We start from the raw sequence: 26,892 nt of genomic DNA, 5'->3' as shown, positions 1-26,892 counted from the left end.
AGTGTTCTGTCAATTTTCTACTGTACAAGGTGACCCAGTTACACATGCATGTATATACATTCTTTTTTCTCACATTATAAACTGATAACTTCTTATTCTAATAGTCCATATATAAGTAAGTGAAAGTTAAGTAACAGTTTCATCTGTGATATACTCTTGGTTTTGCCATCAATTCTTCCTTCTCCAGGATTATCAATCCACTAGATATGAAAAACAAAATATGCTTAATAATAGAAAAAATAATGTACTGGTTGATGTTCCATCACCAAAATTAAAGTCACTTACTCGTGCCAGCCCTATTAAAATTTTTTCCTCAAATTTTTCTGAGTGCGTATTTTAGTATGATGCTGCAAAGGGCACAGCAACATCCGGCAGAAGCGACACGTATAACTTCCATGTAAAACACACACGGCAGAGAGCAACAAGTAGCAATGCATGTGAACTTGAAATTGACAAATTTTATTTTCATTAACAGTGATAATAAAAGAGAATGTAACATATCTTCTCTAACTGGTGAAGAAATGTTAGTATTTCAGATTTTATTTTATTTAATAAGAGTCATATATGACTTCTAATGATATGTGTATCCAACGGCTGCCACGAAACTTGAACATGACTGTACAAAAAACAAAGCTAACCAACATCCCCACAATAATCGTATCCGTACATCAGATAAAGAACTTCTGCTTCTCAAAGAGCTTCACACACATTCTCAAAACCGTGATATTTTTCCATAATTTTAACAAGAACACCGTTAGTACTGAAATGAAACCACCCCAGTGGTCTCTCTATTCCCCCTTTCCATCTTCTTCCATTCACCTCTCTCCCCTTTACCTTCCTATTTATTTTTTCTATTACACAAACTCAGAGTTAAAAATGGCAACAGTACCCAGAGTTTTCATGGAAGCAAATGCTGCTTCCTACTGGCTGCATCCTCCTGGACTTTAAACCCTACCTAGGACCTAGTACTCTTATCTTTGGATTCTGTTTTGAATTTAGATGCTACTCAAATAATAAATAAATAAATAAATAAATAAATAAATAAATAAATAAATAAAAAGGCCTTACCAGACTAGACACCTCCTAACTACAGCACTCTGCATTCTGCATTGAGACATTGTGCATTGGCTTTCAACTCTGCAGGCCTGTAGCTGTTTCAGAATTGTCTCCCCAAGATTCATGCCCATGAGGTCATGCCCAGCTGACCTCTTTGGAACGTGATACCATGAAGCACAGCTGCAAAAATAGAGCACTCTATAAGAACTTCTTATTCGCCAATAAACACAATGTTCTTTTAATTTTAGAGACCGAACACACTCATACATAAGTACAGGGTGATATAAATGAATGAAAGAGACTTAACTTATATAAATGTTTTTTTCCCATGACCAAGCAATGTAGAAACAAACTCTGACACATACAGGTTCCAATAATTTAGAAAATGATGATGGCATAAAAGCAATTTAACTGAGAGGGCCTGAGGTCTCGGATTAAATCATTTCCACCATGATTTTTTTAAACTATAAATATTGTAGTTAACACATTCATGTTATATAATTCCCTACATATTATTTTACTTCTAACTCATAAAATTTAATTGTTTTATTTTTAAAACATATTCTTCTGCTTTGATTTAAACATCTTTGTTAACTCCAAGTCACTGATATATCACATATTCCACCTGGTTTAAGGACATTTTCACTCGCAATGGATTTCTTAATTCCACTGTATCTGCCATTTTAATAAAAAATTAAGGTCTCTAAAAACACCAGCAAAAAGGATCCTCAAAAATTATAAAGACCTTTGAGGTAAGCCAGCTCGACTCTCTTCTCATGGGACAAGATCTAAATAAAGTAAATAAAGGGAAAATTAGAAAATGATAGTATTGAACGCCCTTTGTGTGAAAGACATAAAAATCCTCTACCCTCTTGCTGATGACAGCAGTTTGAGTCACCAGTTTCAGAGCTTTATATTTTAAGATTCGATTCATAATTGTGCTTTAAAAACTAAAAAGTGAACCTTACTAGGTTCTCACTGGTGAGGTCAGGGCTATGCTCGATCAACTGCAGTCCAACCAGGAACCATCTACCAACATCTTCTAAGTAAATCTAGGTCCACAGCAATCATCTCACATATCGGCCTTTTTTTCAAATCACATTGCATTTAATGAAACACCTGTCATAATGCAGTTTATAGGAGGGATACGCTTATCATTATTCTATTCAAAGACCTGCTTTTATAAATTGCCTCTTATTTGCCTTCTACAAATAAACTCCACGTTCAAACCTATTAAGCTTTAGGAAATAAACTGCAATATCTTCATCACCTATGCAAGAATAGTAAAGTTGCTTTTTTAAAATACTGATAATCACGTCTAGTTTTTTAAAAGATACCCTGACGTGGCTCTCTCTCTCTGTTCCTTTCACACTTAGTGTGACTATCCTTAAGTAATATTAATAAATTATAAATAAATATATTCAACTCTACAATGGTTAGTAATGCTGTAGAGCAAAGAATCTTGGTCCTCGGTGGAAGTAGAAATGTCTCAAAGAACTACCTATCACAGATGTTACCAGAGGAGTTAAAAAACACGCCACATATTCTTTATTCCAGGTAAAATGGAGAGCCTTCAAGCATATTTTAAGGTCCGTAAACATAAACAAACTTTATAAAGTATTTCTATGGTAGGAAAGTTAGTTTCATCACATAAAGTTCTTCTGTTCATTAAAGACACAGTAGTCAAATTTTTTATAAGCCCTGCAAACATTTCCTTTCACATTCATTTCACCTCCAAAGATAAGAACTGTAGCTCCATTTTGCATATGGGCCTCACAAGACCACAGAGTTACAGCTAAAAAGAAAGTCACAAACATGAGAATAATGTCCCTTCTGTCATATTCTGCTACTTTTTTGTCACTTAGTTATCTTGGTATCCCTGGCTTCCAAAGGTCAGGGAACTCAGAGCTGGCCTTGGTCCAATGGCTCGCAGCTCCATCATCTCCCGGGGAGTTGCAGCAGTGGTCCACTCTTGCATATTCCAGATCACCATTGCTAACAAACTGAGACCCCAAGACCCACGCCACAAAGAGGGCTTATTTAGCTATTCTTCCATTACAAAGAATAAATTCTCAAATACATCTTAAGCTTCAAAACTTTAGGAACTGGATTATTGTTTGAAGTACCAAAAGAATAAACTTCCCTTAGAAAAAGAAAAGAGGAGTTCCCATGTAACTCAGTGGGTTAAGGATCCAACGTTGTCATGGCTGTGGCTCTGGTTACAGCTGTGGTGTGGGACAATCCCTGGCCTAGGAACCTCTGCATGCAGCAGGCATGGCCAAAAAAGAAAAGAAAAGAAACTTAGAGCCAACAGGGAGGAAAAAAATTTTAATCAGATTTGCTAACCTGAATAAAAGTAATTATCACCCCAGCCCTTTTCAGTAATTCAAATCATTCATTCATCCATGTATCCAGCAAAAGGATAAGGAGCTACAGCAGGAGGTACAGTTGTGATAAAGAGGGATAAAGATGTGTCTGGGGCTTGAATTCAGACTATCTGTTAAAAGCAAACTCCAAAACACAGTAGCTTTGCAACCTTTAACAAAATGCTTAATCTCTCTGTTCTTTGGTTTTTTCACCAATAAAATGAGACTAAAAACCCTCCTTCCTAAGAAGAGAAAGATTTAAAGATAACCGATTAAATTAACTAACACACATAAAATGCCTAGAAAAATACCTGATACTCAATATTTTTTTTAATCTTTAGTTATCACTAGGAACTAAAAACTTGATCAGATTCTACAGTGATAATGATAAATAAGCTCTCTTACCCTCTCCCAACTGAAGAGGCAATGGGGTGGGGCCATGAACTAATTTTGAACTTGTGGTTCATCCCAATCTGAAAGCACTAGAGAAAAAAGGATGGTAAAACTTCTTTTGGTAAATTGAGGATTTAATCCTCTTTTAGTCAGACACTTCTGCATCTGATTTAAATGTCTCCTGTAGCTTACAATGGTTAGAGTTTAAAAAATCATTCACACTAACTAGCAAATGATAGACAAAAATAGACGCCAGCCATTTCCTGGTTATTAAATCACTTTTCTGTTTTCACCTTACTTTAACTGACCATAGCTTTTGTTACAGACACTCCCTCCCTCCGGGGAAACCCCTCTTCTGGCTTCTATGATACAACTTTCCTGGATGCCCTCCTACCTTTGGGCCACATCTTCATGTGTGGCCTCTGTTTATATCTCTACCCTATTTTTCATGGTCTCCCAATTGTTTTAAGCTTCTGCCCCACTAAACTATTTAGGATTCCCCAAACTCTCCCACAGATTCTCAGACCTTCACCCACTGTTCTAGAGACCGCCTGTCCCTTGGAAGAGCAACTAAGGGAACAGGCCGTCTCTCCCTTCCCCCAAGGGTGGCTTAGGGCTCCTCGGAGGTCTTCTCACCACCCTCTAATTCCTTCCATGTTGGCACTTATTCCATAGTCTCTCCTAATCCTTAGATTACAAATCAGTTCCCTCACTAGGCCATGATATCTTCAAGGGTGGCAATGCAAGCTTTCAACTGTTATTTGATAATCTGTAAACAACTTAAATAAATAAGTAAACAGACTTTAAAAATTTTCCTTAGCATGTATTAAGTGTTCACCATGAGCATGTGAGTGTTTACACTTTAGGAATTATCCCTATTGTACAGATGAGGAAAACTGAGGCTAAGAGACAACGTAATTTTCCCTAAGTCACAGAACTAGAAAGTAGGTGAGACAGCATTCACGCCCAGGCAGCCCAGCTCTGAAACCCACACTCCTGGTCATGCTCTATACTGCCTCTTTTCCTGCCATAAATCTGAGTAAGCAACAGAACTTGCTCTCAACAAGATGAAGAAATTTACAACACCGGAGAGCCTTAGATATAGTTTTTTAAGACTAACTTGCCTTTGGAGGCAAAGGAAGGAGCCGATGACCAGAGCATGCTCCCTCCACTACTGTATATCCTCTCCTATTTTACATACTCATTCATATTCTCCAGAAAACAAAAAAAGATATATTTTAATATAAATCCTTCCCAATATCTTAACACCCTGAGTATTATCAGTAAATCGATAATTATGAATAATTACATCACTGATACAGAGAAATATTTAAAAGTTAAATATTTTAAAGTTAATAGTTAAACAAACATGAGCTGAAATATAGCTAAGAATATAAAGAAAAGAAGAAAATAGACACGTGATGCAGCGTATTACATTTGCCATTAGGTAACCTTCAATCTTCCACATTCTATCAGAACTTCTACTCAGCCCAACCCAACCAAGAGGTTATACTGAACACTTTGGAGAAGACTTGTTTTTTAAGGCCATTCAGATTCACTTCCAAATAATATTCTAGTTGAGATACTTAATTGGATGGCATCCAGTCTGTTTTTCATTTCCTTGCATCTCAGAAAGACAGGGAAACTAAGGCTCATCATCAAGCCAAAGTTTTCAGGAGCAAAATCTTAAGTTTCTAAATGCTGTACTCAAGTCATTCATTTTGTCACAAATATTTATTAAGCACCAAGATCAGCTACATAATTTGCAGAGCCCAGTGCCAAACAAAAATACAAGGGCCTCGTTCAAAAAGTAAGAATTTCAAGACAGCAGAGCATTAAACCAAGCTCGACACAGGTCACATGCCTGCCACAAAGCTAGCCCTCCCTCGGGAACCCCTAGATTCTATGCTGGGCACCCTCCTAGGCACTGAATATAGAGCACTGGCCTTTTAATCCACAAACCCCCTTACAGAAAGATTTAAACACGGCACCAAAGATCCTCCTAGGCAATGAATGGTCAAACAGAATTACCTTTAAGAGCTCAAAGAATCTTTGGATCTCAAACCGGTATGTACAGCCTCAGGGTTAAGTGCTGATAAAAATAATTCAAATTCAAGTGGACTGATCTTTGGTTTCACTAAATGTCTTCTTTTGTAAACCAATAGGTCAATAAGCTTTTTAAAAAATGACTCTCCTTAGATGAAAGAGGAGGGCTGCAAATGATTAGAATAGTAAATAAAGCACCCAGGATGACAATATGGCTAAATTCTTTCAATATTTCTCAATTTATTAAACACCTATTGAGCAGTTACTGTGTGTTTACATTTCATTGAAAAAAATCAAATATTGTTTCATATTTGCTGAATTCAAACCACTGAACAAAAGGAGGATTCTGAAAGTATGGCCCAGGAACATGAAATAGTGTCTGAATCATGAGAAATGGTGATAGCATATTAATATCTCCATTTAGCACCTGTGCCCTGGGCATCTGCTCTGGGTGGAGCTGCACTAGACCTTGAAGTATCGGTGAGAATGAGACACTCTTCCCTGGTTTGTGAAATGCACTGGGAAAGACAGGAGAAAAACCAACCTTTTTTAAGACACTTCAATTATGATTCTAAGATATAATGGATGGCATTTATCCTAGGATTTTCCTCCAAGAAGCACAAACTTCTCAGCTGAGAAGTAAAAGATTTATTTTTCTACCACCCTACTCAGAATTGTAGTTTGGGTCACTAGACAGGCACAACTCCTTCTGCCACATAAAAGGCAGAATATTTGTAACTCATGTATGACTGAATCAAATTATATATCTTTGGGCCACAAACATATACAACTAGATGAGGTGCTGGGTCTGAGGTAACATTATAAAAATTCAAGTTCTATGTATAGTCCATAAGAATTCCTCACACGGTGTTTTTTATAAAACAGAGATGCTAATCTCCTGGTTGTTACACGATTTAATTAATGTGTCTAAGAATCCTACTTAGCACCTCCAATGAGATGCTGCATAAAAACTGTGGATTATTGCTAATACAGATCTGGAGTAATTGATCCTTATATTAATACTGCTAAATAAATACTTTCATAATACCAGGGCTATAAATGGCCAAGCTAGGTTTAAAAGCAGTTAAACCTTATTAGAGAGCAAATAAATGTAGGGTTGGGGACCCAACTATATGGTGGCCACAAAGGACAAACAAATTTCCACTTCAACAATTTTCCTGTTGTATATCTTCTGTGTAATTTTACTATAGGGGGAGAAATGGGAAAAGAGAATCATATTTTTTAAAAAATAAAACAATATTGCATTAACATGTGGCTTTCCAGTTTTACAACACATTTTCACTCGCACCGTGCACCGTCATGTTCGCCCCTTGAATCCATCTAACTATTGAGCGCAAATTTTAGTGAGTAATATCTAGCAGTCACAAATTCCCCTCTGTTCTTCTAACTTGATTTCCTTTAGAGGGCCATTGAGAATATCTGTACAAATATTTTTGTGCATCTCACAACCAAATAAGAGTGTCAAGATAACAACTTGAATGAGGCTCATATGGTACAAAGAGAGGGTATTTATGTTATATTCTATTAAAGGAAAAAGCTGTCTTAAAAAGGGCTAATGTTTAAATCGACAGCTCTTATTCCAAGTGTACTCAAGCCCTCTTTAATTTCCTTATTGCATAAATCAGCTGAAAGCATCCCAAGGGAAATGCCATTGTACTACATACATTTCTAATGATCCTGTGGGGATTTTTTAAAAGGAAAATATTTAGGCAACAATTATATAAGCATAGGTCAGCCATTAGTCTTGTGACTCGGTTTAACTTAAACATGTGAACAGTGTATGGCGCAATTTAGAATGATTTTCTAGGTTTACTATGAACTACTAAATCATAGCTTCATCTATTAAATCCTTTCTCTGTCAAGTCTTTGATATAAGAAACCTTAGCAGACCTCCCAGTGAACTCTGGCATTTTGGCTGTGGGGCCAAAAGAACAATCTACCATTACAAAGCCTATTCATGAGTCAAGGAGAGAAGCAGAGAAGTGGTCAGAATGATGACTGCGCAGCTGATACGATACTATTCTCCCTTACCTTGCTCACAAGTATATAAAACATACAAGATTCATGTTACTAAATTATAGAATATTAAGCTCAACACTGATTCTAAAATGTACCTTGAAAGATCATTAATGCAAAGTAAAACACCTGTTACTAAAAAGGCTGGATTTACTCTCTTGGCTTCAACTTTTTAATCCTACCTATAGCCGAAAAAAAAAAAAAAAAAAAGTAGAAAAGGTTTGTTTTGTTTTTTTAAATCCATCTATAATTCGAGCATAGTAAATTAGGGCTACATTTCTGTTCTCAAATTCACAATAAGCATTTTTTCAAACAAGATTTACTAACTACATAACGTTTAAAAATCATGACTACCCGGAGAGTTTTCTTGTAATGATTCCGTCTCGAAGTGTGTAAGGGCACGATGCTTGTGCTTGGCTGCAAACATTCATATCTTTGCTTCCACAACAAAGCAAAAAGGTGACAGTTAGAAAGAGGGTGAAACAAGAGGTTTCCTGTACGGCTTCGTGAAGAGAAAGAAGGTGCATTCTGCAAGGCGAAGGACAAGTCCGCTCAGGCCCTCTGCAGCCAGCATTATTCAGCACTCTTCACCCCCAGGCAGCCGGCCCACCTGACCGGGGTTCCCTATTGTACAGCTGCAGCGGTCTCCCCGAGGCCAGCGATCCCCGGACCTCCGGCACAGTGAGTCCCCTGGCAGGCTCGGCCAAGCGAGCCTCGGCCAAGTCAGTGCCTTCTCCTCAGCGCCCCTGCCCCCGGGAGGGCCGCCCCGAAACTAGGTCTGGGCGGGCGCGGCGGGAGCTGCGAGCCCCACTTTCCCCCGACAGGAAGGGGGAGGCCGAGAGCATTTCCTGTTGTGCAGCTGCAACCGGCGGAGACGTCACTGCATTCACACTCCCTCGGGTGTCGGCGGCGGCCCGGGGCCTCACGTTCAGCCCCTTGCAGGGCGGGCCGGGGCTCCCCGGGGTGGAAGGGCTCGTGGCGCCGGGGGCCACGCGGGCGGGGGCGGCGCGGGAGCGGCTTTTCCGCCCGCCCGCGTCAGGCGGACCCAGCCCGGCCGCTCCCCAACCCTGCTCCCCTCCCGCCCGCCGCCCGCTCCTTCCCCGGGGCCGGGAAAGGCGTGTGTTTCCAGGTGCTCAGAGGAAGCACTTTTTTTGGCGCAAGTTTCTTAGCTCAATTTTTAACGTAATTTCCCCCCAAGATGACTCTTTCTACACTAGGATTATTTTTAAATAATCAAAAGTGAAAATCATTTCAGTGTTGTTGCAATTAGGTGTTTTCCTCGTTTTCCATCTCCTGATTGTGGATTCCTAAAGTAACTGTCAGATGCAAGTGAAAAAGATTTCTCTACTGCACAGCTCCAGTGAGGTCAAAGGCGGCAAGAAGACACTCCTCAGACGTTTCTAAAAGCATTTCTATTCGTTTTCATTTATTAAAAAACACCCCCTACACAACATATAAAGTCCTTTTACTTATTAGGTCCTAATTTATCATATCTGGAATGTCTAATTTTTAAAAATCCGAACCTCTTAAGAATCAGTTTTGTACTTATCCACTTTAATGGCACGCAAAACTTTTGGCCAGGATGTTTTAAAGTGGAAATTTTACCCATTCATATAAAAATAATAGCGATTTTTAAAGTTTCCTTTATCCTAAATTTCCAGCCCTCCATTTAGTACAAACCATAAACCAGATTATAACCATGTGTAATTCTAGAAAAGCAGTGGCTTAAGGTTAATAAGGGTTATGAGACTATAAGGGACTCTATAATCATTTTTAAATAAAAAAACTGGATGAGCTTAACAAATTTTAGATTCTGTTCTTCTTTGGCGAATCAATGTTAACAGATGTTGTATTTTGCCAATTTCTCTAACATTTGAATTTAGCAACGCCTCACATCAGGACATGGAATTAAAATATTTAGGGCTTTATCAAGTGTAAATTATGGACTTTGGGTGATAATGACATGTCAATGCAGATTTATCCACTGTAACCAATGTACCACCCTATGCAAGATTCTAATAGTGGAGGAGGCTGTGCCCATCAGGGAGTGGGGGAGGGGAAGGGGGCAGGCAGTGCTATGGACTCTCTATTCCACTCAATTTTGCTGTGACTCTAAAGCTGCTCTAAAAAACTAACTCTATTCTTAAATATATTTAGGCTGTTAAAAGAATCATGATATTTCCTGCGTTGTAACCTGTAGATTCACAAGTAAATGAATCTTAAGAATTAAAAAGAACTCATCATCTTGATGCTTTCATGAAGTTCATCATCCAAAGCTACTCCTCCTTGATAAAGAAGTTACATTTTTTAAAGTTTACTTAAAAAAAAAATTTTTTTTTAGCACTTTAAGCACAAATAAAAGACTACAACTTAGTAAATGTTAGCTGTCCTATCCAGGCATTTACTACCTGGCATTCACTACCTGTATCGAAAGGAACCCTGGCTTCCACTCAAAGTGACCCAAAGCCCCTGAGAACTTGTCTAATTTTCTAAAGATCTGAGTGACACAACAGTATAGTTTATCATGTAATAACATCAAATGTGCAGAGAGTTTACATTTATTCCACATGTATTTCTATGCCTATTTTATCAAGAAATAGGCTCAGAAAACACAGGACTAGCATAAATGTAGGGACCTCAGAGGGGCTCCTTCCAATATTTTTGAAAAGAAAAAGACCCTTCCATTTCCATACTCCTAACTGCAACTAAAACCACGCCCTCTGTACTATACAGGATGCTCGAAGCTAGCCTGGTAGCCAGCACCTCTGCAATACGAGTGATGAGAGGGGCCTGGGAAATAATCCCATTCAACTGCTTTTTTTATTTAGTTTGAATATAGTAGCTTTTAAACAGCTTCCCAAACTGTATTAAAGGATTCTTGATTGTAAAAGTGATTCCGAATGTGTTTACTCCTAGGAAATACTGCTGTGGTTGCCTGACTCCTGGGTGATCTCATACCACCTTCTTTAGTTTTTTTTTTTTTCCTTCTCATATCAATCATCCTTTTACCCATTAAATCACTGCAGTGATTCCGGGGTTTTTGATTAGAACAAACTTTTACTTATTCCTTCAAATCATCGGTCAATGGTATATAATTAACACTCCACAAACTGCAAGGGACTGCCCAGATACTGTCTAAGCTCCCTGAAGATTTCAGCTAAAGTTCATGCTCTTTGGTTTATACTTAATTGCCGATGATGGCACTTGGAAAGAACAAAAGAAGGGTGACTAAAAATTATCCTGTTTTATAATCCTAATTACAGACTAAATGAAATCAGTACTACCATACATTTAGTACAGACTGATGATATGAAGGCCAGTATGATAGCAATAAATTAAATCAACTTGTGAATAAACATATAATTGAAAACGTAAACCATAATTATAAACTATGAATTCTTCAGGTTCCTGGTGCTAGTCTCAAAGGTATCTCTTTAATATCATGAAAGAGAGAACAAATAAACTGTGAGGATAAAGGGATATTTTGCAGGGCAGAAATTTCAGACTTTTTTAGAAACTCCTGGAAAAAAATTTAAATGTTCCAGTTTTGCGCTTTGAAGTATGTTACGAGAGTGCACAATTCCAACTTAATAAAATGTATTATCACTTCATTCAGTGGAAAGGATTGAGGCTTGAATTTTCCCAAGTTAATTCTTTTAAAACACCTTATTTCATTCAGGACTGGTTTCCTTTAAGATGCACAGTGACGATATGAGAGTGATAGCGTGTCACTTCAGGAATTATCTGGGTCTCCATGTTTCTGAGATCCCAGATCGCTACCAAAAGAGGCTCCACATTTTCTTATACTCTGACTAGTCTTTCAGGTCACTTGACTGTGACAGCCTGACTTGTCTCACAAGCTGGCATCTCTCAAAATATTCAGGCATACTAATTTTTTTTCTTCTCTCATGCTATCCAATATTGAGTTATTCTTCTCCTTAAATGAGCATTCACCAGTCATTTGCTGTTTTTCTAAAAAACTGCCTCCCAAGAAATGCAATGACAAAATTATCTGGATGTTCTTCCTTCTCAGGTCACATCCTATTTCATACCACACTGTAGGGCTGTGTTGTTCCTTGAGAGCTAGAACTTCCCCAGACTGAAGCCCAGCTCAAAATGAACTATCTGAAGCACAGTCCAAAGGAGATGCTAGCTCACTGAGTGGACAGGGAAGTCCGAGAATAAAGGGAGAACTCTATTTTACACACACACACATGCACGCACACACGCGAACAGATCTTCTGTGAAAAACCTACCTACCTTCATACTTCACAGTCTGGTTCCAACAAGACTGTTTTTCTCCTTCCATATTTCCAAGCCCCATGATTGCATGCTTCTTACAAACCACCCCCCAAATGATAACCTCTTTATTTAGTGGCCCTCAGCACAAATGACTGTCAGTGTCTTGATCTCTTCAAGGCTGGATAACCGTACAAAGGGCAACCGTCACTAAGGCAGTTCTAGGACCTACAGGTGGTTCATTCTTGCCCCTAGGCGACAATGAGAGGAGGCATTATCACCTCATGCCTTTGGGGCTCTCAGTAAAAGTCACCTTCTTCTTCCCATAGAAATATGTTTATGTAGCACCCAAGTGTTTAAGAACACCCCTCCTTGTCCAGCCTCCATCTATATTTAATATTTCACAGTAGGCCCTCAATAATGTCTAAATAATAGTGAGTGCCCCCACAGCCTATCATCAAGCATGTTATCAAAACACCAGTGTTTCTCCATGCACTAAAGTGACATTAAAAATTAACTGTATGAACTATTTTATTACAGTACTGTATTTTTTATTCTTTCCTAGCTCCTCACAAAGTCCTATGTACTTCTCCAGAGACACAGTGTGAACAGAGTTAAAACTAAAATAAGCTCCTTTCCACAGTGGTTACAAGAAGGGAGCCACAATCAAAGTGCCCACTCAGGAATTAATAGCCTTTGTTTTGGTAACGTATAATTATTAACTTTCGGTTGTTGTCTGATACCTCGCTTCTGCATACAGGGCGACTTGTTCTATGAAATATGTCCCCATTTAGTATCCACCTTCTTTCCTATTCATTATGTGGATTAACAAGCAATCTGTGCAGGCAAATTAAAAGGAGAGAGTTTTCCGAGTTCCCGTTGTGACTCAGTGTAACAAACCAGACTAGCATACATGAGTATGAGGGTTTGATCCCTGGGCTCACTCAGGGGGTTCAGGATCTGGTGTTGCTGTGGCTGTGGCATAGGCCCGGAGCTGCAGCTCCTATTAAACCCCTAGCCTAGGAACTTCTATGCCTAGGGTGCAGCCCTAAAAAGACAGAGGAAAAAAAAAAAGAGTGTTTTCTCACGACACTAAAGACAATCTAGATCTAAAGTAAGAATATTTTTCAAAACTGTGATTAAGATGCAACAAAACTTGGAGTTCCCATCATGGCTCAGTGGATTAAGGATCTGGCATTGCCGCAGGGGGCGGCATAGGCTGCAACTGTAGCTCTGATTCAACTCCTGGCCCAGGAGCTTCCATATGCCACAAGTGCAGCTATAAAAAGGGGAAAAAAAAAAGATGTAACAAAACTCATTTAGGTCCTATCTAGATAATATGCTTACAAGTAATACACCTACCTGCAAAGAAGTACTTCCGACCATTCTATATCCCCACTTTTAATTAAGAGAAAATATAAACGGAGGAAAAATTAATTTACTTTAAAGTGGTAACCATTCAAGCTAAACCTAGTATTACAGTATGGTATTCATATTCACATGGCCAAAAAGTGGAAAGTAGAAAAGGTATGAATAACTGGCACAAGTGTGAATATAACAGTATGTCCACCAGCAATATATTTGCTTCACCTTTATGAGTTAAGTCATTATCCTCAAGATTGCTGGGCTCCTAGGACAAAGAGAATAATAATAATAATAATAATAATATGCTAGTTCAAAGCAAATATATATCTCCTATGCAAAATGTACATATTTCACACTATTTATAAATGCAGCAAGATTTTCTGCCTAGATGTGATTACATACCTATCTTTCATTGGTTTTGTTTCATTCAACTATGTTTGTATAGAATTGCCAAAATCAGGGGCCAAACTCTTGATGTGTTACACAGTATGTATGTATACCACCACTTAACCATTTTAGGTACAAACTCCTTTCCCTGAAATATAAATCCTTAGACAATCATATCCTGATCTAACTTTTTCACCAACATTCACTTAACATGCATTTTGTGCTGCCCTTAAAACAGATGCTTCTCTGAAAACGCTCTTGACACTTTCCCATGTTGGTACCTCTCAAAATCAAGGCCCGTCTAAAGCATCTCGTTCTCCCATGAAACCTCTCTGGATGTCCCCAGCCAGGGGTGATTTTGCCCCTTAATCTTCATATATGCCTCTCTCACGGTACTTAACCTGCTTTTTTTTTTTTTTTTTTTTTTTTGTCTTTTTGCTTTTTATAGGGCCACACCCTTGGCATATGTAGGTTCCCAGGCTAGGGATCTAACTGGAGCTGTAGCCACCGGCCTACACCACAGCCACAGCAACGCCAGATCCGAGCCGCATATGCGACCTACACCACAGCTCACAGCAACGCCAGATCCTTAACCCACTGAGCAAGGGCAGAGATTGAACCCTAAACCTCATGGTTCCTAGTAGGATTCGTTAACCACTGCGCCATGACGGGAACTCCTAACCTTCTTCTTTTAATTATAGCTTCCTTTGCATAGTTCTTTTCCTCAATATAGTGGATTACAAAAGTCTTGATGATGAGAACAGTGAAACATTCTCTTTACACTTTATATTCTCTTCATACTTTATTTTATATTCCCTACACTTTATATTCTCTTCATACTTTATTTATATTCCCACATACTTTACACATACCAGGATCCCAATAATTACATATGTTAAATTAGATTTGTATTATATCATTACACATTCCAGCTCTAGTCCAACTGTAAGCCTCAGCAAGCACGTCTAGGCCTTTTCTATAAAATGTTTCTAAACAGTTGGCAAGAGGATATATTCTGAAGAGTAACTGGAGATATGCAATTTTTGTGGAGGATTCATTAAAAAAAAAATAACAGCCTGGAGTAAATTTCAGACATGAACAGCCTGACCCCTAAAGAAATTAATAAAATAAAAATGAAAACAACATAATAAGAGGTCTAAGTGAAGGAACTAGGAATATTAGGCCTGAAGAAAAGAATACCTACGGAGCATGCGATCACTATCTTTAAATAATGGTAAGATCGTCATACAAGTCCATGAGAAAACGTGCTCTGCATGGTGGCAGAGGGCTCAACTGCTGATTAACTGAAGTGTACGTGAGTGGTACAGGCCTCCCTAAGAAAGCAAGAGGTGTTTAAATAGAGACTGAATGCAGGTGGCCCAGTGATTTGCCCTGAGTGATTTCTCCTCGCTTGGCTGGGGATTATATGATGCCTCCAATGATTTTATCTAATCCTGAAATTCTATGAAAGACTTCACATTGCATACAGTGTCCTGTCATCACTTGACAAATCAATACTTCAAATCCTACCCTTATGGAAATTAATCGGCATATTTCAAATTAGACACTTTAAGGACTAACCTAAATAAGTCATCACTGCCGTACTACAAACCATGTCAGAATGACAGGAAGAAGTTAAATTTCCTGCAAAACGCTAAACTGATACTGAGGAAGATGCAGCCTGTTCAAAACCAAGATCTGACCAGTCTGGAACAAAGCACCAGGAGAGGTTCCACTGAATAAGGAAGCTGGCCATCTGCATAGCCCCAAAGACTCTCAAAATCCCATTTCCCCACGCCTACCCCTCTAGCTGCCTCATTGCTTTAGCAATACTTAAATGCCAGGCATAGGAACAGTAGTTTGATTTACACAACTGTGTGGCATACTGTAAAAAATATTTTATGAAACTTAAACCAAAACCAGTTGGCTTAAAGGAGATGACAAATGTTAAATACACTGCTAGACATTGTTTGCTTTTACAGCTATCACAAGGGTTAGAATAATCATAGCAGGCTTCAAAGCTGGGAAAACTTTGTCATTAATTTCAAAACGTCTTCTATTTCCTTCTCACTGCCCCCATTCTATTTAATTCAAAAGACTATAGGAAAAAGACAAATTATCAGGACAATGTCTTCACAATATAAATTCCTGGGATTATTAGCTAGAATGTAAAAGGCTTTTCCAGATCAGCTATTAATATCCACCTTAACTATTTTCAGACACCATTAGGTTTAACATTAGCACGTGCTGACCAAATATGGCCAAAAATCAACTGAGGAGTGAAGGAACACAGAGTTTATCCATTAAAAAATCTAATCTCCACGCTTAACGCCCAATTATTTGCTATATTCCATACTGTCAGGTGATTTATTTTTAAAGGTCATTTTGAATATTCTCAGCCACTTGGCCCATTTTAAAAGCTACACTTGATTAAATGTGGGCAATGCATTCATCATGAATATTACCGAGGTCAGATGAACAAGTACACAGATTACAAATTCAGAAACAAATGTCTTTGGATTCCTTTTCTTTTGCTGGACTTGGGAATAACTATCCTGAAAATTTGTTCCACACATGCATTAGTGATCTACACAAAATCTAAATGGACCAGGGGATATTACAACAAGCTGTGGCGCTGCTGACCATTATCTTTCTGAAAACATATAGGCAATTACATATGCCTGTAATAAATTGCATCAACAACAGTCAATTATCTCAAGAACACTCCGCTAACCCTTGTCACAAATGCATTGCTGTGTATCTGGGTTTGGGGTTTCTTTTTTTCCCAACAATTGAATTATTCTCAAAACTCAGTGTTGCTTCACATGCTAAAAATAGCCGCTCCAATTCTCTTGTGTTACCCTGCTCTGTTCCCAGAAGGTAGGGCAGTGCTATAAACAATGCTTCGTTTTTACAGATGAAGAAACAATGAAATATAACTGAAGTACAGCCACTTGGCCTGAATCATTCTGAAAATCAATAAGGAGGCAAGCAATAAACTAGTGGGGGTCAGGGTTTACAGTCAGCCATTCTGATGGCCTCTGAGACCCGGGTAAACGCTCTAATGAGCACATCCTCATGACACGGGCACAAAAGACGTCTGACATCCTCATTTTAGCTAAAAAGTCTCTACTTCCCCCAACACAAACTTTGACACACGGCAAATAAACTGAATGACAAGAAAATAAATGGAATGTTTATAACCCTGGATTTTTCCCTTGTTTAGAGAAATGGGGATTTGGTTCATATGTAAGCATCAGGAGAAAAAAAGAAAACTAAAGTTTGATAACTGTTCCATGGATAATGAGAAGCTGAACTTCCCATGACCTACCCATAAAGTGTCGGGGCCAGCCACCAGGACTGTCCCACGGGGCACTGCTAAGTTGCAAAGACAGATTTCATCACTAGCTTCAAATGACAAGAAAAGACTCACCCCCAGACTTGGCTCCTTCGTTTTTCTCTGCCTCCATAGGGCAGGAAAGAAAGGAATATACCCCCTCTTTTATGCCTAATTTCTCCAAGGAAGCCCCCCCAAGAAACTACTCTTCCTCAAAGCCTACACCCCTGAGCAATGAGCACCTTCTACTGCTTTCCACTCCAGAGCACCCTGAACAAAACATGGTCAAAGAAAACTGTCCTGCATAGAAGAATCCCAGTTCAACTGCAAACTTCTCCATCCAACTGCAGGGAAAAAACCACCTGAAGATGACTCCATCCCATACACTAGGTATGAAAACAAATGGAAAGCACAAAGCCGGAGGAGACGGTGTCTATGGCTGTTAAGAAGTGTGTGAGGAGTTCCCGTCGTGGCGCAGTGGTTAACGAATCCGACTAGGAACCATGAGGTTGCAGGTTCGATCCCTGCCCTTGCTCAGTGGGTTAACGATCTGGCATTGCTCTGAGCTGTGGTGTAGGCCGCAGATGCGGCTCGGATCCCCCCTTGCTGTGGCTCTGGCGTAGGCCAGAGGCTACAGCTCTGATTAGACCTCTAGCCTGGGAACCTCCATATGCCGCGGGAGCAGCTCAAGAAACGGCAAAAAGACAAATAAATAAATACTAACTTCTTAAAGAAAAAAAAAAAAAAAGAAGTGTGTGAGAGATTGCTGGGTGGATAGGTGAGGCAGGTGCCTCCTAGAGGACCTCCAAAAAAGCTGAAGAAACAGGAAGGGTGAGCAGATGGATGGACTATGGCTACTGGCACAGAACGTCATCTTGCATGTGGTTCCGATGACCCCTTTTCTTATAGTGGGTCAAATGGCTTTTCTTACTGTGTTGACAGTAAGCTTCTTGAGAATGATGACTTGAAGCATCCGCCAAATGTCTACTGTGTGCTACTGCATACCATGCATTATGTCTACCACGCTTTTGTGAAAGTGTAAAACCTAACCCACTAGCCTGATCCACTAGAAATTTTGTGACAAAAATTATTGGTTAAAAAAAAAATGAAAAATTCATTTAAACAAGGTTAAAAATATATGTTCCAAATATAATTTGTGGTAATCTCTTCCCTTTAACAAGCTGATTAGTGCATTTGACAATAGTAGGTGGTGTTTGTCAACCTTTTTTTTCCCCTCCCCCGAAAAACAGATCCAGGACCTGATTCTACAGGGATGAAGGGTGGTAATGCTAAACAATAAAGAGGAATTAAAAAAAAAACAACAAAAACTAGTGCTATAATATTTAGTTATGTAAAAAGAGTACCTCTTCAAAAACTACCTTACTGTGAAAAATATAGATATATATAAGAAATTGATATTTTCATTATTGATTTAGTAGTATTTTGCAGTGTTTCTTTAGATGTTATTTGGGTTGAGAACCCAATATAAAAGTAGAGGTTCCTAAAAACACTAGAAAGTAGTACAATGGCTGAATATACCATAATAAGTTTCTAAATTAGTCCTCCAGAATGTAAATGCCATGAGGACAGGGAATTTTTTTTTCTTTTTTTTTCACTATTCTGCTCACTGATGAATCTCCAGTGTCTAGAACAGCACTTTTTACAGAATAAGTGATTAATAAATTTTTGTTGAATTAATAAACGTTTGTTTAAAAGTCATCAGCGCGATGAATACTTCAGCTGGTCTCCTAAGAAAGCCCAAGGCCCCAGGAGTAAACAGTGGTTCTCTGGCTCCTGCGATTTGCGTAGAAGTTCAAGTTGGGTAATTCAGGCCCCAAAGGCTATTTTTAGAGCAAAAACTCCAGAAGGATGATCCACAGAGAACCAGAGAATTTAGTTCACTTCACTAATGTAGCACTGGCAGAGCTAAAGGAGAAATACCCCAAACTTTAATTGCTCTTTCCCTTTGCTAACTGCTGCAAAACAAGTGCATCCTGACATCGCTGGGTACACCATTTCAATCAAGTGTAAGTATTTCATTGTCATTTCTCTTGATCTAAGCCCTTCTTAAGAATAATCATAGCTACCAGGTATTAAAAGCTTACTACGTGTGTATACACGTTCTCATAAAAGTTTCAAAATGACCCTTAAACAGATATTATCATCCTCATTTTGCAACCTTAATTGACCTTCCTAAAGTCCCCTAGCTGGACTTGGAGCTGGAATTCACCCAAACCAGGCTCTTAACCCCTAGGCTACCTGCATATCTCACCAGGAGATGTGTGTAAACTGTAGGGGAGAACAGTGTGCCAAGCATAAGATGGTTGACATTTTTTTTTTTAATTTTTGAAATAATTTAAATTTGTAAACAACTACTTATGCCGCCTGGGATGGCAAAAAGACCAAATGTTTGGGGAGCCAAATGGTCCTGAGTTCAAATCCTGCTTCACCACCATCAGAGGGTCCTTAGCAAAAACCACGAAACCTTTCTGAGTCTGGGTTTCCTTAAGTGTAGACATGAAGATCATGATACCACATCTTCTCAGGGATGTTACTGGAGAGTGCCTGCTATGAAGCCTGGCACAGAGTAAATGCTCTTCAAGCCTAAATTCCCTTCCTTCTAACGGATTTGCTAAATTGGCACTGTGCTGATTTTTTTAAGTGTTTAGTTCATCCTTGTAATACCATAATTACAGAAGATAATGACACTGCATTCTGTATAACTACAAAGTAGAACTTATAAACTGATAAAATACGAGCTGGATGAGGCTTTAGAGGCCATCTGTTCCAATCCTTTCCATTTCCAAATGAAGACCAGGGAGTTTAAAACGACCTGTTTCCAAGTTTTTGTGGAAAGTTAATTGCAAAGACACAGCTAGACCTTACATCCCTCCGCCCCCACTCGCACTACACCCCCAGTTTTTGCCTCACATTACACAGGCATGGCAATGCATGTAATTTTCAGACAATTAAGCAGTATAAAATAACCTCAGTTTAATTGCATCCAATTAACAAGCCAAATTAGTGTTTCATATGTACACTATTAAACTAGCTGTCTGGCTTCCAAAAGAAATAAAACAGTGTTTCAAATGAATCTAGCATTTTAGTGAACAAAGCTACTTACAATTTGAATTACCTTTCCTATAATCTTCTTTATATGGAATTAGACCTAATCTCCATTTTAAAAGAAATACTTCCTGCAACTATCAGAATTCATGCTGTATCTTAAGTATCAAAATTTCTTTCTCACTAAACATGTATGATTTTCTAAGATTAGTATATATGTGTGTTCGTGCACACATGCATGCCCATACACATATGCATGCCTACAGATCCCCAAGTAAATACAAATGGGGGTGTGTCTTCATCTACCTACCACCTAGTTTCAGAAGTCCCATCTTCTGGTTGAGCTTCTGAAATTAAGTGAATCTGCCACAATGCAAATAAGAGCTTTAGTGATCTCCTGCTTTCTTTTTCAGAGAAAATGAAAGCACCGAATAAATCTTGGTCCAAAAAAACCCTTGCCTTTCATATACACTGCACTACACTATCTGTCCAGTATTGCCAATGAGGTGGGTACAATTAAATGGATATCAGTTGAAAAGCAGTATTCTAATGAACCATCTATTCATTCCTTAAATATTTATACCTAAAAACATAAATATCTTGTGATCCTAGGTATAAACCACTTTTATAAATTGGTGTTTTATGGTCAACTTTCACTATGAGTACCTATGAGTATTTTCTGGAGTAAAAAGTTTTATAGTAGGTTAAAATAACAATGCAGTACTGTACTTAAAATGTAGTTCAGTGTGACAATCTGCCATACCTATTTGGCCACGTGGTCCAAATATTTTAATCACTCTTGTTATTCGTTATTTTATAAAGTACTTTTAAGATGTCCATTAACAGGATGAAAGAATTCACAGCGTTAGGCAGTAGTGTCAATCTTCTTTACTTCTCTTCTGGGCATTACAGCACTTTTGACTGCCTCCTTGCCACCAAGATACCCATCCCATACACCCTTACAATCTTTCTAAAACACATACATATATAGCTGCTCAAAAATCTTAAGTGAAGTCCAGCTTTCTCAGGAGGCCTACACAGCGTCACGGGATTTAGGACCAATGTACCTTTCTAGGCTCACCTGTATTTCCCTCTGGTTACCTGAACAATGCCCAGGTCTCCAAATAATGATTGAGTTATGCTGAGCAATTTAATTCTTTTCCCTTTCTGCGTATTGAAACACCACTCGAACTTTAAAGGTTCCTGGTCAAAAAAATTCACATCTTCCCATAAAGACTGCTAATCACTCCTGTTTGGGGGGGGGGGAGAGTCTTCATTTATACACTGCTTTCACTTGTAATTTTAATTTTTTTTTTTTTTTTTTGTCTTTTTGGGGCTGCACCCACAGCTGACCTCCAGGCTAGGGGTCGAATCGGAGCTGTAGCTGCTAGCCTACACCACAGCTCATAGGCAACACTGGATCCTTAACCCACTGAGCCAGGCCAGGGATCAAACCCGCGTCCTCATGGATACTAGTAGAATTTGTTAACTGCTGAGCCACAAGGGGAATTGCTCACTTGTAATTTTAATGAAGTTGACTTAAAAGCCATATGTCTTCTCTAGACTCTAAAATTCCTGAAGAGACCTTTGTCCTTTTATCTCTCAGTTACTCCTTCTGACCCCTAGTGTGACTCCACAGCCCTGGCTTAGAATTACTACATATACTGACCTTTTCTGCCACCTAAATAGAATTTTCTATATTATATAAATTTAGAAATTTTGAAAGAGGGAGCAAATAATTAATTGATACAGTTGACAAAATAGAATGTGAGTCCAAGATTCCATACAGGAATGCTATATTTCAAGAACCTCTTCTTCTACTCTTTGCCTTCATACTCCCTTTTAAGTATTTCAGTGACCCCTCATCATATGAAAAGGAAAAAATCAGATCCACACTTCTCCATAGTTTCTGATGTTTGCAAACATGTAAATAAATTATCTGGGGAATGAATGTTTTCGCAGCTGTTTAGAAACACATAGATCCAATGCATGCAGGGCTCTAAAGATTCATCGGTTACTTCACACAGTGACCTTGTAAAGACTTTTGAATTTGCAGTTATTCATTAACTGAATCAATGATGCTGGCCAATTTAGTTAACTGGAGTCCCAAATAAGTATTTTTTGAAACATATTACTCATTCTTAAAAAAAGAATCTGTAAATAATTACACAATTAAACCCCTCAAACTGAAGTCAATACACAAAATCATAAATCTCCAGGGAGTCAGAGACCATTTATATGGAAGCACTGCGCAAAGACACATGTTATAAATAAGCCTCCTCCAGCTTCCAGGCCCTGGCCCCCAAATTCCCTCTCCATTAATCAGTCTCTAACATGGCCAATAGTGGGGTCATTATATGCCCTGATTTGCCAAGGAGTCTCCATTTATGCCAAATTAGATAATCATTCATGTGGCCAACCTGCCACATGGTTGGGCCTCACCTTGCATTACCTCTCTTGTTACCTGCCCTCCAGCCCCACTGGCTTACTTTCAACTCTTCAAAACACTGCATATCCCCCAACCTCAGCACATTTTGCATTGTTCTTTGTTGTACAATATTCTCCCCTTCTTCTCCTCAACGCTTACTCATCCTACAGTCTCGGCTCAAACATCACCTCCTAAGAGAGATCTCTTCCTCACTCCCAGACAGGAGTGAGGGGCCCCTTGTTCTACACTCCTTTATGTTTCTTCCATACCACTTATAACAAACGTCATGATTTATCTGTCAGCCCCACTAGATAAGAAGCTCCTTTTCTGGTCCAGATCATCATTATAACCTTTGGTGTCTAGCACAAGGCCTAACCCATAGTAAATACTTGTTGAATGAATGGATGAATAAATTGCATTGATCAGGACAACCAGGGCACCTGTCATAGTACTCTGAAGAAAGGGCTATGATTATATATGAGTGACAAGTCAACAATGTTGACTAGCCCTGAGTACTTCCTGACTTTACATCCAACCCTCTGGTGACCAAAGTGGTAGGTCAAACCCCAACATGCTTTCTGCCCCAAATTGTCTTCAGGCACACAAATATCATTTCCATTACTTCTCTCCAAAGCACTTGTTTCAAATATGTCAAATGGTTCAACTCCAAATCTTAAGCTGTTAGGAAATCTAAAGTTCTGGACACTTGTGGGATAGATCACATGTCATAGTTAATATCTCAAAAGATGGGTCATGGGAGTTATATGTTAAGTTTAGCAGCACATTGTTTGGCCTGGAACAATACTATTGAGCAGTTCTGATTCTATTCTAAATGCAGTCTTGAAGACAGTATAGTCCTATGTCTTAATGCTAATAGCCATGATCCACCTCAGAGAAGCCAAAGATCAAGTAAGCTGTGTCATCCCCTTGCACATAAACACCCGAATGTTGTTTCACAGTAATAGATAAAGCACTGAAATATTTTTCCAAATTACTTACAGCCATCTCATAGCTGCAAATACTGATTTATAACCTCCTTTTCATCAGCATTGCCATAAATAGCATATAGAAAGCAGTGCTTTTGGTTGTGATCAAATATCAGGAACAAACAGAAAACTGTATCACACAATTCCCTTCAAATAAGCACAATCTTATTTTGATAAAGTTTTCCCGTTTTCCCCCCATCCTCTCTGTTCATCAACAACAGCTTCAAACCTTGAGAATACTCATTGGAACATTCACTACAGTTTGACTAAAGGTTAATGAAGTCTCTGCCTCTGTGATTACAACAAAGCCATATACATGGTCTGAAGTTCCTTATGAAATCTGAAGTCCACCGAGTTGAACTAGCAACCTGCCTCTGCTCCTTTTTATAATATGACTTAAAAAAGTGCAGCACTTATCTACCAAGTTGTAGCCAAAATATGGATTCACAAAATAAATAAATTAACCAGAAGCATATCGTTGGGATTCTAAGGTGAAGATTTAAATTCTTAACCATTTCTCCACCTATGGGACTACTGCATAGACCTACACAGAGTCCTGCTGTTGCCGTCAATGAACCAAATGAGAAAATAGTGTTTACTTTTAACAGATGTGGGTGATTCATTTGAGCTAAAATCATCAACTCAGTTGATCTTAGCCACTCTCCCCTGTTCCCACATCAGGTATTAAATTATTCCACATCCTAATGGATAACGCTTTCCACACCAAATAACATTTTCTATAAATCCTTAAAACTACTTTTCCTATGCTGAAGCTTTCAAATTAATTTTAGCCGATTACCAATAGCTCAAAAATCTAAAACTAACACAGGGTACCTGTTATTTGTCGCTGCTACTGTTGAAATAAGTTCTGCTTTACAAAAAAAAAAATAAATAAGTAAATTCTTGCAGATTCTTCATTTTAGATTGAATCAGAATAAAAGAATCAACCTAATTTTCTGAATAGCGACAAAGTGCCAAAAGCTCAAGCAGACACAGGTACCATTATTCCACAAGGAACAATTTCATACATGTTGCCTCTGTTTTGTTCTCATAGTAACAAGATCATTTGTAAACACATCTCTGTGTAAAAGGAGCCTGATCAATCAAAAGATTCTGCTGGCTAATCTTTCAATGTAGTCAAACAGCATGATTTCATTACATGAGAATACGCACATTGTCAATTCACTCTTACATTCCACATTTAATAGAAAAACAGAAATTTTTATCTACTTTAATATTTTAGATCATTAAAATACCTTGAGGTCTAATAAGTTAAAAATCAGTGAAATCTTAAATTTGCAATATCATTAATATATTACCATTTCCCAAACTGTCCCCTAATCAATTTCATGTCAGTTCAATCATAAATACCCTTATATAAATAAAAGCAGTCTCTAGTAAAGCTAATCACATAAAATACAGTCTCCATCACAGAAATACAGATGCCAACAAGCAAATTTTGTCTTATGCCTGACTTATGTTCAAAGCAAGAAACTCAGACAATTTTCAAAAGATTCACCATTGTAAGATAACATTTTTCGGTATATAAGAACTATGCTGCATATTTCAAACCTAGTGGTCAAAAGGGATTATGACACTTGAAGCACACTGTCATTAGGGGATGTTGGCAAATCCCTTTCACTTCACAATGAAAATGCACAGTTCTCATCTGGTACCATAATTTCTTAGTGTTCCACAGGAATTCAGAATTATTTCATTCTGAATAATGAAAATGATATCCATTTTACTCACGGGGTGGGCATTTCTGTCTTGATAAACTATCTGGCCTATATTCTAAAAATCAAAACCAATCTACTCATTACACAATCTACTTGGTTAAAATTTTGCTTTGGCACTCTTATAATATGAAAAGGCACAAGACAATCACAAATTCTAACATATATGTGATATAACTATATATATTTATGTAGATATAATATATATGCACATATTTGAAATAACCTGATTTGCTCAAGGACAAATATCACCAAATATTACTATAACACCAGAGGAAATGTTTCTAATAAAGTTAAACTGCCTTTTTCTAGGAGGACAGATCATTGCAAATTTAATTAAAATGGATCTTATTAATATTTCAAGTAATTTCTGGGCTTGATTATGCACTACAGAAGAAACAACTGTACTGAAGAGAAAAATCAATAGCCCTTGACTAGGGCTCTGAGTATGCTAGAAAAATACAGTTCTCTTGTGACTTACCCACGTCTAGCCTTTGGGGGTGGGGGAGAGCACCAATATTAATTGGGAAGTAAACTGAATTATGTTTAAAATGGCAAAGAAGTAAGGAGGAAAATCAGTTCAAATTTTCCATTACAATGAAAGTACCGGAAACCAGCCTTTTCATGTTCATTTTAGGCCTAAGTAACTGTGCAGAGAATAAGGCTTTTGCAATGTCAGTTACACACAGTTTCCTGTGCGAATTCTAAGCCATTACAGGTGTCTTAAACCCTCCAATGAAACCTATCTACTATCAAGGGATGCCTCCGGTCCCCTCAAAGCCATCCCCACTGGCCCCTATCCCCACGTATTACTGCCCATCTCCTCTGAGTGTCTTTATTAAGGATTGTCTCTCCTCTCTGCACTCCCGAGGTTAAAGTGCTCACTTTTCCTCGGCGTAGCATGTAAAAGCTTTCCCATTAGAGAGGACTAGTGTCTGCAGTCCTTTTTAGTTAGATGCTTTCAAGTCGGAGAGGAGAAGAACCACTTGAAGAAAACCCTCCTCCCCCCCTCTTCCCCACTGGAGCCACATCCCTGAAGGACAACACCAAAGGGACACTTCCTGACCTTCTATCCCCTAGCCCAATTTCGGCTGGGAGGGTTGGGGTCGCATTTTCTCGTGTCCTCTGCTGCACTGGATGTGTTATGTAAGAGGGACAGGACGCGGGAGGCACATGCGTATAAAGCGCACCGATCTGTGATAACAGCTGGAGTGGCAGAGCTGATCTGGAGTCACCCCCACCAAATACGACAGACACCACACACACATCACCCCCCCGCCCCCACCCCACCCACCCCACCCCCACACACAGAGCAGCGTTTTCCTGTCTCACCCCTGCCAGTACCAGACGCACAGAAGGGAAAGGCTGGGGGAGGGGTGAAGGGAGGTGAGAGAGAAGGAGGAGCAGCGGCAGCACATCTGCTTTGATAGCGGCCGGCAGAGCCGCCGCG

The 26,892-nt window shown here is 38.8% G+C and overlaps 1 protein-coding gene across 14 annotated transcripts in view; it reads right to left on the bottom strand.

Moving 5' to 3' along the window:
* The window catches only part of HIVEP2 (human immunodeficiency virus type I enhancer binding protein 2), a 196,265-nt gene that overhangs the window by 167,648 nt on the left and 1,725 nt on the right, over positions 1-26,892 (bottom strand). For 6 of the 14 annotated variants that reach the window (XM_021072375.1, XM_021072379.1, XM_021072419.1 and 3 more), the window contains exon 1: positions 1,069-26,713. The exons of 6 other annotated variants lie outside the window; for them this stretch is intronic. The gene's annotated coding sequence lies outside the window, so the exon portion shown is untranslated. Of the gene's footprint in view, positions 1-1,068; positions 26,714-26,892 lie in introns of those variants that run through there. 2 more of the 14 variants (XM_021072410.1, XM_021072434.1) reach the window with 1 other exon arrangement.

The sequence above is a fragment of the Sus scrofa genome, chromosome 1 (assembly GCF_000003025.6).
Source record: "Sus scrofa isolate TJ Tabasco breed Duroc chromosome 1, Sscrofa11.1, whole genome shotgun sequence".
NCBI classification, from domain to species: domain Eukaryota; kingdom Metazoa; phylum Chordata; class Mammalia; order Artiodactyla; family Suidae; genus Sus; species Sus scrofa.
The sequence above is the reverse complement of the archived record's forward strand: the minus strand, read 5'-3'. Positions and strand labels throughout refer to the sequence as shown.